This window comes from Schistocerca piceifrons, chromosome X (assembly GCF_021461385.2).
Source record: "Schistocerca piceifrons isolate TAMUIC-IGC-003096 chromosome X, iqSchPice1.1, whole genome shotgun sequence".
NCBI classification, from domain to species: domain Eukaryota; kingdom Metazoa; phylum Arthropoda; class Insecta; order Orthoptera; family Acrididae; genus Schistocerca; species Schistocerca piceifrons.
In genome coordinates, this window is record NC_060149.1 from 530,549,844 (window position 1) to 530,572,208 (window position 22,365).

The 22,365-nt window shown below is 37.4% G+C and overlaps 1 long non-coding RNA gene across 1 annotated transcript in view; it reads right to left on the reverse strand.

Annotated features, from left to right (window-relative positions):
- Nucleotides 1–204: 204 nt before the first annotated feature.
- LOC124721913 overlaps nucleotides 205–22,365 on the reverse strand; it is a 38,564-nt gene continuing 16,403 nt past the window's right edge. The window contains exons 4-7 of the long non-coding RNA XR_007006408.1: nucleotides 14,821–14,891; nucleotides 13,853–13,988; nucleotides 13,329–13,521; nucleotides 205–1,817 (exon numbers count right to left, since the gene is read on the reverse strand). This is a non-coding gene — a long non-coding RNA (uncharacterized LOC124721913). The remainder of the gene's footprint in view (nucleotides 1,818–13,328; nucleotides 13,522–13,852; nucleotides 13,989–14,820; nucleotides 14,892–22,365) is intronic.

The following is a 22,365-nucleotide window of genomic DNA, read 5'->3' on the forward strand; positions in this document are numbered from 1 at the left end:
ATCCTCACGCAAATGTACCAAATGTTCCAGTTTCTGATATTATATATATATGTCTAATGTAGAAAGGAATGAGAAATCGTCAGTGTACAAGGGTCAATATGAAATAAAACAAGTGTAATATTTATTTTGTATAATGTAATATTTTATTTACCTTTGTAAACAAGTTATTGAAAATATATCTATTTCAAAATTACAATTGGTTTTCATTTAATATTCCACATTATACATTTGTAATAAGCTGAAAAAAGCTAAGGGATAAGGCTTTTTTGTTGCATTTTTCAAATCTATGCCACCTTACGGTTTTCACACGAATATCCTTAAAATCAGGGTGGCTGCAAACTACAGGTTGACGGTTTGAAATTAATAAAAGTGGTGTCCTCCTTAAAATTGCATCGCCTTTATACTTCACTCTAATGTTACAAGAAATTCCCTCGCACACTTTTTTAAAATCTTCTAAGGCTCCTTCTTCAATACTAATTTCATTGCCAACAATTAATCTTCTATTAACAGCATCTTGCATTGCGAATTGATTTGTTTTGTTATTACATCTACCTATATGACCAACATTAAGAGCGAAAGATACAAAGCAATCAAAGAACCAATTTTTACCACTATCTGGAGGACCCACAATACACAAAGTGTTTAACTTTTTTGACTGTACATAATTATCATTACTCCAGTAATACAATCCATTCTTATTGAACCATGAAACTAAATTTAACAAAAATTCTGTAACTTTATCATTGTCATCTTCACATTGGAATAATAGAATTTTGTTTAACCAGGTTAAAGAATCGCCCAAAGTATAACAACATTCCCATACGCTGTTAGAGGTAGCATAAAATATACTATCCTGTGATCCAGAACATAAAAGTGATTCAATTTCCCTAAGATCTAAATTGTTAATGGTTTTCTTGTATAACTCTAATCCCATATCAAAAAATCTTTTAAATTTAGGATCAATAAAATTCATGAAGTAACCATGATCAATTGGAAGCACATTTGTAATGTTCTCAGGTGGTATACAATTGTACTGAATTAGTACAGAAAGGACCTGGCGCGCGATTGTCGGGTTGCACCCTTATCCTGTAATGATCTATTTGCGTCTCGAATGAGACTGTTTACATGGTGCATTATTTGCATGCCTCTGTTCGCTGTCACCATCAGATCGACTACTTTCCCCTTCCAGTATTGTTTGGTATCCTGAGAGGCAACTTTCCCATTATACAATTTCAGCTGGATAAGGTAGTCTTTTAATGGCTCCTCTAATCCAAATTTGTCTGCGGCCATACCCCTTTTGCACATAGAGGTGTAACAGTACATTGAGCCAGTCAATATATGACATTGCTGCAATTGCTCTTTTCCATCTGTGGAGCTTCTTAATTCTGGAGGAAATAAATGCATCATTTCGGAACCAACATCTGCATCTCCTCGAGGAATGGACACAGTCATGAATGACGTGGAAGTGGTCTCCGTCTTCTCTCCAGAAGAGAATTTCTCCAGGATATCTCTTTGAGAACTCAGTAAGTTTGCTATGCAAGATGTCAGCATCTCCCGGTCTTTCTGTGACGACACTGTAGTACCACCTGATAGAGACCTCACATAATTTAATAAATCCTGTAAACCATGGGAACATGAGTAGGAAGTCCATGGTTATATTCTAGCACGTTAACAAAGCTCCATCGTCTTCTCCCAGTGATGATAGGATACTCGTTACCAGGTATGTGAAGAGCTTCAGGGATGGTTTCTTCGCTTCGGCTTCCAGCATCATCCACATCAAGGTTATGAATTCCACTATGTGTTCCGTTTTCAGAATTCTGCAAACAAATTATCAAACATTAATTCATCATCTCCATCAGAATCGGAAACTGCACCTAGACAACCTCCACAACATACACTACGAAATAGTGGGGTGTCTGCACAAAATGAGCACCAATAATTATATTTAGTTACAATGGGTGGTGCAAATACACCTTCCACAACTTCCAAAGGATTAACAACTAGTGATATGTTGTCGACACAAAACATTTTATAAATTAGATCTCTGGGTCGTACAGAAAGCATTTCATTTACACACCGCTCACAAATATTTATTCTCCATCTTGAATTCTTCAAGTATGAATTATTGATCTTAATACAACAATACTGCACACTTATTTTGAAAACACAGTTAAAGAAATTGAAAGGCTCCATATCACTCATTGCTAATACACATAATTCATTCCAAGGTTTCCTTTCTGAATTACGAAACTTTCTTCCAAACATAGAAGCTTCTATTACAATTTCTCGCAACATAGGTACATTTTCTGAGTTGTGAAAAATATAATCTGCTGATAAACGATAAAGTGAAAGAATATAACGGATTTTTTCATTTCCAAAATGTAAAATAATATCCGCTTTCAACAGATCCGGAATATTTAAGTCAATTGAATGGAGAGCATTGTCCAGGTGTCCTATTATTACAAATCTGCTCAATTTGTACAAAGTAGAAACCATTTCGTAGTGTACTTACGAAAAATTCACTAAGTGCAGCTTCGGCGAGGTCAGAGGTAGGCGCAGTATTCAGTACGTTGTCAGAAGATTGAAAGGACATATACAGTAATCAAGACAAATAAAGCCATTTATCGTCAGAAACATGAAAACATTTGACTTCTTAAGTTGGACAAACATAAGGCTCATTAGGACGAGGAGAGTTTAAATGAAACTGAGGCCCGGAAAGGAATTCCTATTTTGAGAAATGGTGTACAAGTACAGGACATCAAGAAAAGGCAGCTATCTACTCTAGACGTTACAAGCCACAGCTGTGAGGAAAAGAAGAACGATCTGACTGAAATATTTCAGTATCTCATATAATGACCACAAAGTTTTACAATAGCAGAATGAACTTTTACTATCTTTTCATGAGCAATGAATATGGCAATTACGGCTTTTTATTGCATTTCCACTTTCAGTAAGTTTTCCGTACTACTACAATACAATGTTTGTAATTTCCTTTGGAAACTAGATACATACTATGCTTATTTTCAAATATAACGTATTCATAATTAAATTATGACCAGTAATTAAACAGTATACTTAAAACTTACTATCCTCAAGTTCATGATTTTGGCACTTGGAGCATTTCAAATTTCATGTCTTCTATTTCCAAATTAATAGTGTGGTTTACATCAGCCTCGTACTTCATAACTTTTTATACACGATTCACTCAATGTTTTCTGAATGCAGTCACAAAAGTGATGCGGATATGGAGGCATCCCCAGAGGTCTGAATCAGTTCCTTTCCCACCAGACAAAACCTGCATGTGGCTAATGCGCATGCTGATGCCATAGCTACTGCTAGATACGACCAACTACATCAAATACGCAAGAGAAAAATAGCACTACACTAATTCCACTGTAGAGGCTTTCTGATAGGCAGTTATGTTTTATTTATTACTACCAACTAGCATTTATTACTAAATGGATTTGGGACCCACATTACATTGAGTATTTTTATAGCTTATTCAGAAGCATCCAAACTTAACCTCCATTCCCAATTTTCCCCCCGTTACCAAGTATCAATGGAAGATTTTACACAGTGCTGGAATTCAGTCATTGCATCCACATTATTGGAGTATTTAAATGACATATGGAGCTCAGAGATTACAACTGTTGAAATAAATGCATTACAATGCTTCAGATCTTTGCGAAAAGCACAACACAGACAATTTGCCACTAACAACCACCAACAGTAATGACCCTTCAAACAGTGGAATCCAAATGTGTAGCTTACAGTGTGTGATGATGCAATCAAGACAAACAATCAGTGTCTGTATATATGGAAAAACTTACTTTTTTCCGGTTTTGTGTTTCCCTATAGTGAAATAAAAAAGGTGCAGCAATAATGATCATGGTCAAGTTCTTAACCGATTCCATTCTATTATTCTACCAATGAAAACAAACTCCTTCCACATTTAATCGTCTTCATGGTCTGCTATTCAATTTGTTATACTACATTCATGATTTTTATCTGCAGTAGGCTTAGGGTTACTTTCCGACTCCTGAGGGACAATATACAATAATTTCATTCACTGCTTCCCCTTGCACAATTTCCTGACCCCCCCCCCCTGTAAACTTGCACATTGCAGAATTCTATGACGTTGTCCATTCAAGGCATTGTAGGTATATTTACACGTCATTTATTTACCTTGATGTCATTTCCTCCCTTAGGTAAGGTGAACAGGTTCATAGTAGGCTATGTTTTTCATGCTGGAAATGAATTCACATCAATATTAACTACTTTCTAACATTGAGTGCATCAATAAGTATAACAAACTGCAGTGCAATAAAGGAGGAGAAAATATCAAAGAGACTACATCTATTCCTTACACAAATACAGGGCATATGAAAAAACAGTGATTTACAAACTTCAAGGACACCTCACTTCTACAACTTTTTGTAATCAAATTCCTCTTCTTAAAAAGTGCTCCAATGAACCTAAATTTTTCACATAATGCTCAAATCAGCATCTCTTCATTAATTGATTCTTACAATGAAAATGATGTGATGCATGGGCTGTAGCAATTTTCCTGAAAGTTAAAACCTGTCACAGCCATCTCTCATCATGAGGTCTGCAATTTACCATTTTTCATTCTTCTTCTTCGAGGTCAAGAATAAGTCTGTTGATTTTGCCGAGCACAGAAAAAAAGTTATGGCCTAAATAGCCTTTATCATGACAGCAAGTTACTTTATTTTCTTTCTGCTATGTACCGGTAATTCCAAACCTGAGACGTTATGTGATTCTTCGTAGCCACATATTTTGCAACGAAAACCTTTCATGCCAAGGACTTATATTTGAACACAATTACAGTATTTTCTGACATGTGAAGCTATTTCATCACTTCAAACTTCTGTTTAATTAATTTTTCTTGTTACAATGTCACTGTTACTTTACAGTGCAACAATATTTTAGTGCAGAGTTGAAACTACTGTGGAAGGTTACATGCTTTTCAAATGACACTCAATTTGGTCTGTATTCTCATATTCTCTTTAAATTCCACCCTGTTTGGCTCATATAGACGTAATATAAGAATGCTGACAACAACAGCAGTATTTATTACCAACTCAGGTAGCCTCACACCTGAAACATGCAAAGAAGGTGCACACTAGTGCAATACAACAGCCACAAGCATAACAAAACTGCTTTTGAAATAACCATTACACAAATAATATGCTGATCTGCCTTTTAGGAAAAGCCTTGCACGATTAACAAGTGATATGCCAAAAGGTTCCTCAAGTCCTTTCATGCATGGCAAGTGTGCAACATGGCATTACACAATAAGTGGAAATCGAGATGGAATCAGACTTGAGAACCATGTTACAGTAACCAAAGGCAAGTGGCAGCATAGTTACAGCAGTCAACATGAGTGGACGTGTTCACACTGTAGTATCTGATGACAGGCTGAATTATCACAATTTGAATAATCTGTTATGATACACTGCAGCTGAAATACTGTAGCAATGTTTCCCAATCACTCCGTCTCACTGACAAAATCTTGCCCTTAATTTATAAGAACTGCACATCATTGCCACTATGTGTCACATCAATAATTATTTTCATCATTGTCTGCCAATGCATACTGTATTACTGAACACAATTACAGCAACTTCAGCTCCTCATGACCAACAACATGACTGTCACATCTTCAATACATCAAACTCTGTGCAAAAACACTCATTCTTCTGACAAGTGGTCGTCAAATGTATGTAGCAGATGCTACTATATGTTCTGCTCAATTCTTAAAGCCTTATCTCAAATACATATTAACTGTCTCAGCCTCTAACCACATGAAATCCACTTAATAAATCACAACACTGACTGACTGTGATACACAACACATTAAATTTGTGTCCATCATAGAGTAGGAGGCAGTACCTTTGCATCAAGCTAACATTTACTCATATTGTGTACTGAAACATATGAGGCATCCACATTTCATTCACAATGTTTTCTTGCCTGTGGTAAAAGCGAAATTTTTTCACACACTTCCACGACACTAAAAAATGTGTTTCCTATTACAACCAGCCAATATCCTGTCACATGAAGAGCAAACCAAATCACATCACATTAGGTGGTTTCTTTGACATTTTAATACAGGTGGTTTCACAGTTTGTTGGAACATGATGAGGTTGATATATTTTGTTTTTAATGGAATACATTCCCAACCTCTTCCCCCCACACAAACAATTATATTCTGTAAATGCTCAAGATATTTCATGGAGATATTTATTGTGAGACTGACTAGTCAAATACACCATGTGATGTTCATGCTGTTTCACTGGCACTGTTCCTCAATAGGTGAGTCCCACAACACTGTTTCTACTGAACTTGCTCCTGTAAAAGTGGCGATAACTGAAATTCACTTCACAGCAGTAACTGTTATGCCAGTGTACCAAGGCATGTCATTTCTCTGCATAGCACTCACTTCAGGAGCATTACGAGTGAAAGTAAAGCAAGTGTTTCTTACAAAACCTGTTGAAAACATTGAAGCTGACTATTTCGATGAACTCACCATCACAATGTTTAAATTTTCCATTTAATCACAGTGCAATCTGCCTTTTGTAACTCTTCTCTGACAGATCTTAAATGAATGTTCCATAGCACAGGTGGTTAGGGTATTTAAAATGATTTAAAGTTACAGCTTTATGTAGTCCACAAAATAAAAACACACTTAACACAGCTCACAAAACTAAAAACACCTGGTGGCAGAGGACGAAGGAAGCCAAGTATTATCAGTTTTATTAGTACTGATCAGTTTGCGGTCATGTGTGAAGATTATACAGTTCCACCTCTTATTTCTCACTTCGGTATTTATTGCTGCGCAACACAGAGTTCCAGCAAACACTGTGCTATCTCTGCATACTGTCACTACTACGACATTCAATAGCCACTAGGAGTAGTTACATGTCTAACAACCTCTCACTGGCACATGTGACTATCAGCTAATAACTATCTATCTATCTATCTATCTATCTATGGTCTATCTACTCAGTTCCATAGTATACTGTAGGTATGTCCTCAAAATGTCCCAAGAGTTTGAAGCAGAAAGGAATAGCAAAACAGGAATGTGGCCACATGGAATATTCATGCACACTATCCCCAAATTTGGTGGTTCATTCAGACCATTACTCAAACCGTGAAAATATCATTACTTTGACATAGTTTCTAATAGAGCAATTTCTTTCTCATGCATATACCTCGTATTAGTCTATATGAAATAAACACACAGCATAGGGAAGTATTTCCCCTCCAAGAGAAAGACGAACAAAACAGTTAATCAAGTCACATGCTGAGGGATACAAATAGAGATTACACTTGTTAGCCTCAACTGAATTCAGATCAAGCCCACTCTGTCCACTATGTATGTACAGCCAGCAACAATGATGCCACTAGACACAATGGAATTTCGAAATGCTCGCCATATATTCGTGCCTGTCTGTTCAAAGGAAATCAAACGCAAGATCTCAACTTACTACTACACTTCACACGCATGTAATATCAAATTCAATCAGTCATTAGAAAGCCTGGCTGCAAAGCATGCACTTGGTATAAAACTAAGGCACTAGGTTTCAAGTCATTTCTACTCAATTTTCCCGAGCAAGCAATTAAAAAAACTATAGTCTCATTTTCAAGCAATATTTCCTAAAGAGGAATGGATAAGTGTGTAAACTGAACTAAGTATTAAACATTCAGTACCCTCGTAAACAGAAAAATTAGCAAAGCACATACTAAACTCAACAGTCTTATCTCCAGAATCAGCATCCAAGTGTGTAACATAGCAGTTCCCCAGATCAGTCCACTTTCATTAAGTAAAAGTGTGCACACCTTTGAGTCCACATTTCTGATTTGATATTCATGAAAGAAAATTCTGGCTGGCAATGGCTTGCGACTCCATAGCCAGCATCTATGAAAGCATCCTCTAACATCTGAGCAGATGACACTCTCCATGCCATTCAATACCCAATCCAAACTCCACAAGAAATGAAAAGTTAATAAATATAATCACTGGGGCAATAAGGACACTCTAAGATCACTGAGGGATGTGCATCAAAAAATAAAACAACACAGTTTTTCCGTCATCCATAGCTAACTTGTGAAACTTCCGAAATAGAATGAAATTATGTCCACAAATAATGACCTGCAGCTCAATCTGCAGTGGGTGAAACTGAAAAGTTGTGCCCTTTCAATATATTTGCATCCAGCTAACATTAACTCAAATTATATTGTGCACTAAAAATTTTCGATCGTCCCACATTTCATTCACAATGTTTCTTGCTTGTGGTAAACATACACTTTTTGTGACACACTTCCATAACACTACAAAAATATGTTTCATATTACAATAATTCAAGGTATTGTTATATGAAGAGCAAAACAACTCAGTTACCTTGAGAGTTTTTCTTTGACATTTTTACACAGATGGTTTTGCAGCACATCACAACATGATAAGTATGACACATTTTGTTGTTTTATTAAGACACACACACATACAGCCTCTGTCATTCCCCCCTCCCCCCCCCCCCCCGACTATATTTTATAAACAATCAAGATAGTCACTATTGCAAGACTAGCAAGTCAAACATGTCAGGTGATGCCCACATTGTTTCACTGGCATTGTTCCTCAACACTGGAATTCCACAATACTGTTTCTACTGAACATGTATCATAAAAAATGATCATAACTTTGCTTCTAACCCAGTCAACTGCTGTTAGCCTTTTGGCCTATTTATTCACAACACTATAAAAAATCTGACACGCACTACTGATTGTTCTGCCCACTGTTTTAAACACATTATTTATATGTGTTTCATCCACTTATTGCATGTTATGAGTGGTAGTAAAGTCACTGTCTCTTATACAACCTTCTCAAAACATTGAAGCTCTCAATTTCAGTGAACTTACCATCACAATGTTGGAAGTCTCCGTTTAATCACTATTCACTCTGAATTCTGTTACTCTATTCTGAAAGATCATAAATTAAATTTCCATCTCATTAGATTAGTGTATTTAAAATGAATTAAAGTTACTGCTTTATATCCACAAAATTAACACACGTTTAACAAACTCACAACTTGGAATATATACTGTGCGCTGTTTCTGCATCCTGTAACCACCTACAAAATTCAGCCACCACTAGCAAGGAGCTTCAAGTCTAATAACCTCACTGGCATACGTGACTTTCAGCTACTAGCAGACAGTCTGCAGTGTATCTACCCAGTTCCATCATGCACTGCATATATGTGAAGAAAATTGTGGTTAACATCACAAATATCTCCTCAAATCAGGTCTAAGAACAGATAAAATTAAATGCCCCTGTGTGTACTACACGGCAAATAGTGACACACATTTTGAACTAAATGGGATACACTGAGGATGTCATAATCAAAATCACAGGTAGAACCACAGTTTACTCATCTCAGTACTAAATCCTATTTATGTAACAACAGACACACGTGAATGAGTATGCACATCTACCTAATTCCTTCTTCAAAATGCACCTCTTAAAAATCTTGGCACTGCACTATTTACCACTTCCATCAACTCAAGGCAACTGGTTTTTTGAAGGTTGCACTCAGATTGGTAACAGCACTCATCTCTACTATACCATATACGAAAAATATGTTTTTTGTCTATTTAGTGGTATGTTACACATATGAAACACACAAAACACACCACATTAACTACTGAACAATTTTTCTGTACATTATGCAACATAACTTCACTTTTCCCCAGTTTTAACACTGCCGACTCACAGGCTTCTCGACATATTTCAACAAGGTGGGGATATCGTTCACCACATCATATCACTAACTGCACTGTCCACTACATTACTGAGCACAGCACTGCAAGCTCTCTGAGATACCCTAAGTGAAAATGAATGAACCTGTTACTGCATAAACTTACACGACAGCATGTCTTTCAAGACCTAATCACCAATGGCATAAGAAAGCCTATTTGTTAATCATACAATTACATTAATCTGACACTTCTTACATTCCACTCGATGACAAGAAAAAATGCACTCGGTCCTCGATCCCTCCTTGTTAAAGTAAAAGCATAAGGTTCACATCACAACCCCAGGCCTGACAGAGAGGCTCAAGTACTCACTAAAGCACATTATTAATTGCTCTCACAACACAAAAAACACTGCTGGAGCTTAGACAACATTCTTGAGACGAAAAAAATCCCACTTCTTTCAATTGGCTGCGAGTTAACCTGCACTGCAGCAGTTACCACTCCTCACACACCCTATTGATACTCATTTTGAATGATCCTCTCCTGTATCAGATCTAAAATTTCAAGCAAAACTCCATTCTCTCTATTATCATTATGAATACCACATCCTTCACAACCCAATTCAAGTTTGCCAGAGCAAGAGCTTTCATACTGGATCACGGTGATATACCTAGAGGAAACACACACACCTGAATGGATTCTTGACCATCAGAGGAAGTAAGAAGAGCTACTTTCTACACCTTATAGTTCAGTTGGTTGATTACCTGCTTAGAGTATAACTCTCGTTACATCACACGAAAGTGTAATCTTTCAACCTAACCGGGGCCTACGGCTATGCTGTAGATCAGTATGCCATCAAATCTAACATTTTCTATATGTATTTGTTGGTTTTGTTAACTTACAACCAAACTGTCACTTTTTCACCTAATCTAGACTTCAGGTTACATAACTTATCAGCCTGTAACCAGAACACACATTTCTAAATTCAAGATATACTGTCAGTGTTCTATTATCTTTCTGTTTGATCATTTATGAAGTCACAACAACAATACATTATGGGGCAAAGTTGACATTCGGTATCACTAAGTTCAGCTGGCCCGAGTTTTGTGCATCATTTTAACAAAGATTATAGGAAGGAAATGCTATGAACTACTTATAACACCAGCACAATATCCACACTTCAACTATGTAAGTGTCACATTGTGTGAAATTCTGTATGTACAGAACCACATCTTATGTTCTTGCAATTACTGTTCACCTTTGACGGCTTAAAATATGGCACATCAGTAATGAAAATGCTACTTTTTCTTCCATATTCACAACTGTAGCACCTGTTTCACACATAAAACACTTCACTGTCACACAATTTGTAGCTAACAGCACAACACATTACACATTCTCTGAAGAAGACCCTATATTGTACTATATATTGTTACACACGCACATCCTAGATATTCAGACACTATTACATTGTGAAATTATCACACCACACTGTGTCAATGTTTCTCCTTTTCACAATGTTCTATGCTGAACAACTAGATTCACTGACGCATCAAATACCACGTCCGAAACTCACAACCGAACTGTCATCTTTCAACCTAATATTGATTTTGGGGAATGCTACATATCAGTTGACTGCCACCATCTATATCCCCAAAACTGATGTAAACAAAAAATATTGTTAGTGTTCTGTTCTCTCTCTGTTTGCACATACTTGTCACATGCCACACCTCCATTAAGTCATAATACCAAAGAGATGTTCACTATGGGTACGTTCAGGTGGTCTGAAAAATTGAACTCTGAATGCAATGAATGAAAATAGTTTTACAATAAAACAAATTTCTGTCTGTGTTTCTCATCATTTCACAGAATACAATGTATTATTTATTTATTTATTTATTACAGTGATGACTGTTCCATGAATTACTTTACAGTGGAACCTACTACACCCTCTTGTCTTTATATCAAGTGAACCAACCACAACCCACTTAACACTTCTAACTACCGCATCAAATTGACAGGGACTTTTTTTCTTGGTGTTCACCGCCTTGAATTCCTGCTCATACCATTAATTTGAACAGTGAATAATCGAACTCAATTTCTGTGTGAATTTGCAGCTTCTGAAGCAGCTCTCTCTCTCTCTCTCTCTCTCTCTCTCTCTCTCTCTCTCTCTGTGTGTGTGTGTGTGTGTGTGTGTGTGTGTGTGTGTGTGTGTGTGTGTACTTGACACTTGAAAATTTTATCTTTCTCCCTCAAGTTCTATCTGCGACTGACACCTTACGCAAACTGTAAAGTAAGCACACTGATCTCTAGATTTGATTCACACGATTTTGGTATCTCAATGAATAAATGGGTACACTTTTGGATTCTTATGGCAGTAAATGATTTGTACTGATAATGGCTGGAATGTCCTAAGTCAACATACGAGAAGCAGACATATGATCTTGAAAGTATTGCATCACATACATGTACATCCAATTTGCGGAAATGGTGAAAGCATGTAATTTTAAGCTTTTTTTCCCAGTAATAGAAGAGCAAGCAATCACACACAACTGAAGTAGCCACCTGTAACATGTATTCACTGATTGTTCTGTTCATTATGCTGGAGAAAATTTACAATTAATTTTACAGAACAGTCAGTGGAAGTACGATTTATTTCCTCTTACTTGTACAACCACTATCACCAGCTTCTGGGGCTAATACAGACACCTGTGTGGAGTAAGTATCACACACTTGCACAAGTACAAAAAAATTCAACTATTTCCTGTTCTGAAAACTCAATGTGGATAAGTTTATGTTATATTCACTTAGCACACAATGTCCATGGTTTTATGTCCTCTGCTGTCTCAGTCAATGGGTTCCAATCCCTTTGGCGCAGCATCAATGAAAATATTGCAACATGGTATCTCACAATTTTTAATGCCTAAATAAGTACCAGAATAAACTTGGCTGAAATGCCAACGGTCAATGACTTGCCACTAACAAAGTATGGTGTACGGGAAGGAATAAGATTTTTTATCTTCCCAAAAGACAGATAATGAAAATGTGTAGGATCAACAGGACTAAACAAATATACACCAACTAATCTTCAGCATAAAAAAAACTCACAAAAAGGGCCCCCAAGGGATATACATCATACCACCACAGCTCTTCGTCCTAAATCACAAAAATATGATTATCAAAAAATATAGTAGACTGCTCATAATTCTTATATGACACAGAAACATACCAACTTTGCTTTTTTTTAAAAAAAAACGTGGTAAGGGTTAAATAACTTTTAGAACAGCTTGCCTACTACTTCACTGATTACACTCCAACATTATAATTTAATAAAAGTCGGGAAACAATTTAAGGGCATACATAAACAAAATTCTTGTTTACTAGTGAATAGCACCAGTATAAATCTGTTCTAACAATGTTCAATTGTAAATAGATGTGAAAAATGTATGGTGTAAAATTAAAAATGTAATTTGCTGCATACAAGAGGTATGTTAAAAACAAAATTACACCAGCAATTAATGAATCAAAAAGTAACATGCACCAAATATACATACCTAGCACATGCCTCATATGTATACCACACGTTAGTGTGCAATGGGGAACTGTTGCAGAACTTCCTTGAACTCTGGAATTTCAAATAATATTTTTCCAGTCATCTGTCGTCCTTGTTCATTGGAAACCATTTACTGTAGTGCAACAACTACAGCTAAGACACTCCCCCACTGCATCTTCACTTTACAACATCCCCTGCTTAAAGAAAAAGTTTAATTAGTTTATATTTTATTGTCTAACAGACTATTACAGTATTGGAGCAAATATCATAAGCTGCTAGAGGGAAGAAGAAGAAGAAGAAGAAGAAGAAGAAGAAGAAGAAGAAGAAGAAGAATAAAGGGGGGAGAGGAAGAAAATACAGAAATGTTAATAAAATAGTTAAAAAACTGTCACTTATTATATGCAAAGCTCACACAGTTGACTAAGCAGCAACTTTTCACTGATCTTATGGAAAGATCATATTATGCAGCCTATTAAAATTTTTAAAATAGACAGTTTTGTACCCACCTCTTGTCCAATAACTGACCTTAGAAATTGTGTGGAATTTCCATTGTTGCTTGTTGATCAGTTTGGGATCACTATAAAGAATTTAGGAAATCCTGACTGAATTACTACAATGTCACTGTAATTTATTAATGCACAGCTTTCTCCTGTTATCCCTCCTGCAAAACAGAAATTAAAAACTTACATTACTTTAAAGGCACAAAGATGAGCCTACAAAACAACTGGTAGTTTCATTAACTAGCAAAATTTGCCTCCCACTCAAGACTATTAGTTACAAGTGTGTGTGTGGGAGGGGGAGGGAGGGGGGGGGGAGGGGGTGAGAGTTCCACTCCAGTTCTACAGGAACTTCATTCAATTTGACAAATACAATAAATCAACAACTTCTCTTCACTCTGGAGATGGGATGATATGGAGGATTACCTAATTCTGGTGCAGTACAGGACAGGCACTGAGATAGCACTTGCAACACATGGCATTATTTGATATTGTCAACCAAATAATAGAAATATGGCACTACACTGATTCCACTGTAGAGGCTTTCTGATAGGCAGTTATGTTTTATTTATTACTACCAACTAGCATTTCAGGGGATGTATATATGGAAAAACTTACTTTTTTCTGGTTTTGTGTTTCCCTATAGTGAAATAAAAAAGGTGCAGCAATAATGATCATGGTCAAGTTCTTAACCGATTCCATTCTATTATTCTACCAATGAAAACAAACTCCTTCCACATTTAATCATCTTCATAGTCTGCTATTCAATTTGTTATACTACATTCATGATTTTTATCTGCAGTAGGCTTAGGGTTACTTTCTGACTCCTGAGGGACAATATACAATAATTTCATTCACCGCTTCCCCTTACACAATTTCCTGAACCCCCCCCCCCCCCCCCCCCCCCCATCCTCCCCTGTAAACTTGCACATTGCAGAATTCTATGATGTTGTCCATTCAAGGCATTGTAGGTATATTTACACATGATTTATTTACCTTGATGGCATTTCCTCCTTTTCCTCCTTTAGGTAAGGTGAACAGGTCCATAGTAGGCTATGTTTTTCATGCTGGAAATAAATTCACATCAATATTAACTACTTTCTAACATTGAGTGCATCAATAAGTATAACAAACTGCAGTGTAATAAAGGAGTAGAGAATATCAAAGAGACTACATCTATTCCTTCCAAAAATACAGGCCATGTGAAAAAACAGTGATTTACAAACTTCAAGGACACCTCAGTTCTTCAACTTTTTGTAATCAAATTCCTCTTCTTAAAAAGTGCTCCAATGAACCTAAATTTTTCACATAATGCTCAAATCAGCATCTCTTCATTCATTAATTCTTACAATTAAAATGTGTTGCACGGGCTGTAGCAATTTTCTTAAAAGTTACAACCTGTCACAGTCATCTCTCATCATGAGGTCTGCAATTTACCATTTTTCATTCTTCTTCTTCGAGGTCAAGAATAAGTCTGTTGATTTTGCCGAGCTCAGGAAAAAAAAGTTATGACCTAAAAAGCCTTTATTATGACAGCAAGTTATTTTATTTTCTTTCTGCCATGTACCAGTAATTCCACATTTGAGATGTTATGTGATTCTTTGTATCCACATATTTTTCAAAAAAAAAAATCTTATATGCCAAGGACTTCAATTTGAACACAATTTCAGTATTTTCTGATATGTGAAGCTATTTCATCACTTCAAACTCCTGTTTAATTAATTTTTCTTGTTATAATGTCACTGTTATTTTACACTGCAACAATATTTTAGTGCAGTGTTGAAACTACTGTGGAAGATTACATGCTTTTCAAATGACACTCAATTTGATCTGTATTCTCATATCCTCTTTAAATTCCACCTTGTTTGGCTCATATAGACATAATATATGAATGTTGACAACAACAGCAATATTTATTACAGGAGCACCAACAACTCGATGCCGATATTGAATAAAATTCAGTGCTGTTAGGTAACCTCAAAGTTGCACATTGTCAGCTCCAGGTAGCCTCACACCTGAAACATGCAAAGAAGGTGCACACTAATGCAATACAACAGCCACAAGCATAACAAAACTGCTTTTGAAATAACCATTACACAAATAATATGCTGATCTGCCTTTTTGGGAAAAGCTTTGCATGATTAACAAGTGCTATGCCAAAAAGTTCCTCAAGTCCTTTCATGCATGGCAAGTGTGCAACATGGCATTACACAATAAGTGGAAATCGAGATGGAATCAGACTTGAGAACCATGTTACAGTAACCAAAGGCAAGTGGCAGCATAGTTACAGCAGTCAATATGAGTGGACGTGTACACACTGTAGTATCTGGTGACAGGCTGAATTATCACAGTTTGAATAATCAGTTATGACACACTGTAGCTGAAATACTGTAGCAATGTTTCCCAATCACCCCGTCTCACTGACAAAATCTTGCACTTATTTTATAAGAACTGCACATCATTGCCACTATGTGTCACATCAATAATTATTTTCGTCATTGTCTTCCAATGCATACTGTATTACTGAACACAATTACAGCAACTTCAGCTCCTCATGACCAATAACATGACTGTCATATCTTCAATACATCAAACTCTGTGCGAAAACACTCATTCTTCTGACAGGTGGGTGTCAAATGTATATAGCAGATGCTACTATATGTTCTGCTCACATTCTTAAAGCCTTATCCCAAATACATATTAACTGCCTCAGCCTCTAACCACACTGGCTATCACACCACACAAAATGCACTTAAGTCACCACACTGAAATTTTGACTCTGATACACAACACATTAAATTTGTGTCCATCATAGAATAGGAGGCATCAAGCTAACATTAACTCATATTATATTGTGTACTGAAACATTTGGGTCATCCACATTTAATTCACAATGTTTTCTTGCCTGAGGTAAAAGCAAATTTTTTCACACACTTCCACAAGACTAAAAAATGTGTCTCCTGTTACAACCAGTCAATATACTGTCACATGAAGAACAAACCAAATCACATCACATCACGTAACATCACATCACATCACATCTAGTGTTTTCTTTGATATTTTAAAACTGACGCTTTCACAGTGTGTCACAATATGATAAGAATGATGTATGATCTAAGGTTTTCCCGGCGTACAGAAATCTTGAATATTTCTTGGGTATTCAGACAGGTAGCATCATTCAAAAGGCGCGATATTTCAGAAAGCCGACTTCTTGCCATCTTCAGGCGTTCTTGGTGAAACACCAAGAACTCCTTTAGATGGCAAGAAGTCGGATTGCTGAAATATTGCGCTTTTTGGATTATGCTACCTGGCTGAATACCCGAGAAATTTTCAAGCATGATGTACTTCATTTTTCATGGAACACACTCCCAGCCTGCATCCCCACAAAAACAATAATATTCTGTAAATGCTCAAGATATTTCATGTAGACATTCACTGTGCAATTCAAATGTGTCATGTGATGTTCACACTGTTTCACTGCCAATGTTCGTCAATAGGCGGGTCCCGCTACACTGTCTCTATTAAACTTGTTCTAGGAAAAGTGTTGGTAACCTTGATTTTGACCCAGTCATGTGCTGTTTGTATTTGTGCTATTTATTTCCCAAAACACAAGAAATCTGAGATGCATCACTAACTGTTCTGTCTGCTGCATCACAACACATTACACCTGTGTGTATTGTTCGCTTTTGGCATATTATGAGTGGAAGTAAAGAAACTGCCTTTTACCCCAACCTGCTCAAAACAACGAAGTTAACAATTCCAATGAACTCACCATTACACTGTTGGAAGTCCCCATTTAAATACTGATCACTCTGGCTTCTGTTACTGTACTCTGACAGATCATAAATGAAAGTTCTGTAGCTCATATGGTTAAGGTATTTAAAATTAAATATGGTTTCAGCTTCATAATGTCCATAAAATTAACAGACACTTAACACAATACACGAAATGAAAATGACCTCTTGCCACAACTAAGGCTTGCCAAGTATTATCACTTTTATTACACTGACTGTAAACTTATCATGTGTGAAGATCCTGAGGTTTCACATCAAATTACTCACATTGGTATCCACTAATGCACAACACTTATACTTTCAATACACACAGTGGTGTATCTGCACACTGTAACTATCTACAACATTCATAAGCCTCTAGAAGGAGCTTCAATTTTAATAACCTCAATGGCTCACGTGACATTAAGATAATAGCAGGATGTCTATCATCTATCTGTATAGTTCCGCCACACACTGGATGTCCTCTAAATCCTTAAGAGTTTGAAGCAGTAAGGAATAGCAAAACAGAAATGTGGTCATACAGAACTTTCACACACATTCTCAAGAAATTCTGTAGTTCATTACCCCATTACCCAAATAATAAAAGTACATTTACTCTGACACAGTACCAACCGGGGCACTTTCTCTCTTACGCGGTTACCTACTTCTAATCTACAGGAAATAAATGAATGACACAGTCAAATATTTCAACTCCAAAAGAAAAATTCCTGAACCAGTTAATCAAGTCACACGCTGAGGAATGCAAGTTAAGATTACACCTGCCAACCTCGACCAAATTCGGATCAAGTATGCTTTCTCCAAGTTGTCTCTGCAACCAGCGACCGTAAGGTCTGCCACAGACAGTGGACTTTCGAAGTACTCACCATACAATCGTGTTTGTCCCTTCAAAAGTAATCCCATGCAAGAAACGTCAAATAAAATCTCCACGCACAAGTCTCATTTGATACAGATCAAACACCCTCCTCCCACACTACCTGCGCAGTCACCGATGATGAGGTCACATGAGACAATGGAATTTCGAAGTACTCACCATATATCTACATCTACATTTATACTCCGCAAGCCACCCAACGGTGTGTGGCGGAAGGCACTTTATCTGCCACTGTCATTACCTCCCTTTCCTGTTCCAGTCGCGTATGGTTCGTGGGAAGAACAACTGTCTGAAAGCCTCCGGGCGCGCTCGAATCTCTCTAATTTTACGTTCGTGATCTCCGCGGGAGGTATAAGTAGGGGGAAGCAATATATTCGATACCTCATCCAGAAACGCATCCTCTCGAAACCTGGCGAGCAAGCTACACCGCGATGCAGAGAGCCACGTGTTTGTCATTTCAAAAGAAATCTTATGCAAGACACCTCAACTTAAATCTCCACCCTCAAGTTACATCCGATTCAGATCAGAAACCCTCCACCCACACTATCTGTGCTGTCCCCAACCATCAGGTAACCGCAGACAATTTAATTTCGATGTACTAACCATATATTCCTGCCTGTCCCTTCAAAAGAAATCAAATGCAAGACATCTCAACTTAAATCTCCACACGCAAGTCTCATCTCCTTCAGATCAAACACCCTCCTACCACACTATCTGAGCAGTCTCTGACCATGAGGTAACACGAGACAATTTAATTTCGAATTAGTAACCATATATTCCTGTCTGTCCCTTCAAAAGAAATCACATGCAAGAAACCTCATCTTAAATCTCCACACGCAAGTCTCATCAGATTCAGGTTAAACTAGCTTCTCCCACACAACCTGTGCATTCACCGACGATGAGGTCACGTGAGACAATAGATTATTGAAGTACTCATCATATATCGTGTTTGTCTTTTCAAAAGAAATAATATGGAAGACACCTCAAATTAAATCTCCACACACAAGTCTCATCTCCTTCAGATCAAACACCCTCCTACCACACTATCTGAGCAGTCTATGACCATGAGGTAACCGGAGACAATTTAATTTCAAATTACTATCATATATTCCTGACCGTCCCTTCAATAGAAATCACATGCAAGGCACCTCAACTTAAATCTCCACATGCAAGTCTCATCTGATTCAGATCAAACACCCTCCTCCCACACTATCTGTGCAGTTTCTGACCATGAGGTAAACGGAGAGAATTTAATTTCGAAGTACTCACCATATATTCCTGTCTGTCCCTTCAAAAGAAATCACATGCAAGACACCTCAACTTAAATCTCCACACGCAAGTCTCATCTGATTCAGATCAAACACGGTTCTCCCACACTACCTATGCAGTCACCGACCACGAGGTCACATGCGACAATGGAATTTCGAAGTACTCATGATATATCGTGTTTGTCGTTTCAAAAGAAATCATATGCAAGACACCTCAACTTAAATCTCCACACGCAAGTCTCATCTGTTTCAGATCAAACACGCTCCTCCCACACTATCTGTGCAGTTTCTGACCATGAGGTAAACGGAGAGAATTTAATTTCGAAGTACTCACCATATAAATCGTGTTTTACTTTTCAAAAGAAATCATATGCAAGACACCTCAACTTAAATCTCCACACGCAAGTCTCATCTGATTGAGATCAATGAGATCAAACACCCTCCTGCCACACTATCTGTGCAATCTCCAACCATGAGGTAACCAGAGACAATCTAATTTCAAATTACTATCACATATTCCTGACTGGCCCTTCAAAAGAAATCACATGCAAGGCACCTCAACTTAAATCTCCACACGCAAGTCTCATCTGATTCAGATCAAACACCCTCCTCCCACACTATCTGTGCAGTTTCTGACCATGAGGTAAACGGAGAGAATTTAATTTCGAAGTACTCACCATATATTCCTCTCTGTCCCTTCAAAAGAAATCACCTGCAAGACACCACAACTTAAATCTCCACACGCAAGTCTCATCTGATACAGATCAAACACCCTCCTCCCACACTATCTGTGCAGTCTCCGACCATGAGGCCATGGGAAGCAATGGAATTTTGAAGTACTCACTATATATTCGTTTTTGTCCATTCAAAAGACTTCACATGCAAGAAACCTCAACGTATATCTGCACACACAAGACTCATCTGATTCAGATCAAACACGCCTCTTCCAGACTACTGTGTAGTCACCGACGATGAGGCCATGGGAGGCAATGGAATTTTGAAGTACTCACTATACATTCGTTTTTGTCCGTTTAAAAGAAATCACACGCAAGAAACATCAACTTAAATCTCTACACACAAGTCTCATCTGATTCACATCAAACACCCTCCTCCCACACTATCTGGGCAGTCTCCGACCATGAGGCCATCGGAAGCAATGGAATTTAGAAGTACTCACTATATATTCGTTGTTGTCCATTCAAAAGACATTACATGCAAGATACCTCAACTTAAATCTCCACACGCTAGTCTTATCTGATTCAGATCAAACACCTTCCTACCACACTATCTGTGCAGTCTCCGACCATGAGGTGACCGGAGACAATTTAATTTCGAAGTACTAATCATATATACCTGTCTTTCCCTTCAAAAGAAATCACATGCAAGACACCTCAACTTAAATCTTCACATCCAAGTCTCATCTGATTGAGATCAAACACGCTTCTCCAACACTACCTCTGCAGTCACCGACAATAAGGTCACGTGAGACAATGGAATTTCGAAGTACTCATCATAAATCGTGTTTTACTTCTCAAAAGAAATCATATGCAAGACACCTCAACTTAAATCTCCACACGCAAGTCACATCTGATTCAGATCAACCTTGCTCCTCCCACACCACCTGTGCAGTCACCGATAATGAGGTAATGGGAGGCAATGGAATTTTGAAGTGCTCAGTATATATTCGATTTTGACCCTTAAAGAAATCACATGCAAGAAACCTCAACTTAAATCTCCACACGCAAGTCTCATCTCCTTCAGATCAAACACCCTCCAACCACACTATCTGAGCAGTCTCTGAGCATGAGGTAACATGAGACAATTTAATTTCGAAGTAGTAACCATACACTCCTGTCTGTCCCTTCAAAAGAAATCACATGCAAGACACCTCAACTTAAACCTCCACATGCAAGTCTCATCTGATTGAAATCAAACACCCTCCTGCCACACTATCTGTGCTGTCTCCAACCATGAGGTAACCGGAGACAATCTAATTTCAAATTACTATCACATATTCCTGACTGTCACTTCAAAAGAAATCACATGCAAGGCACCTCAACTTAAATCTCCACACGCAAGTCTCATCTGATTCAGATCAAACACCTTCCTCCCACACTATCTGTGCAGTTTCTGACCATGAGGTAAATGGAGTGAATTTAATTTCGAAGTACTCACCATATATTCGTTTTCGTCCATTCAAAAGACTCCACATGCAAGAAACCTCAACTTAAATCTGCACACACAAGTCTCATCTGATTCACATCAAACATCTTCCTCCCACACTATCTGTGCAGTCTCCAATCATGAGGTAACTGGATACAAATTAATTTTGAAGTACTAGCCATATATTCCTGTCTGTCTCTTCAAAAGAAGTCACACGCAAGAAACCTCAACTTAAATCTCCACACGCAAGTCTCATCTGATTCAGATCAAACACCCTCCTCCGACACTATCTGTGCAGTCACTGACAATGAGGTCACGTGAGACAATGGAATTTCAAAGTACTCACCATATATCATGTTTGTATTTTCAAAATAAATCAAATGCAAGACACCTCAACATAATCTGCACACGCAAGTCTCATCTGATTCAGATCAAACACCCTCCT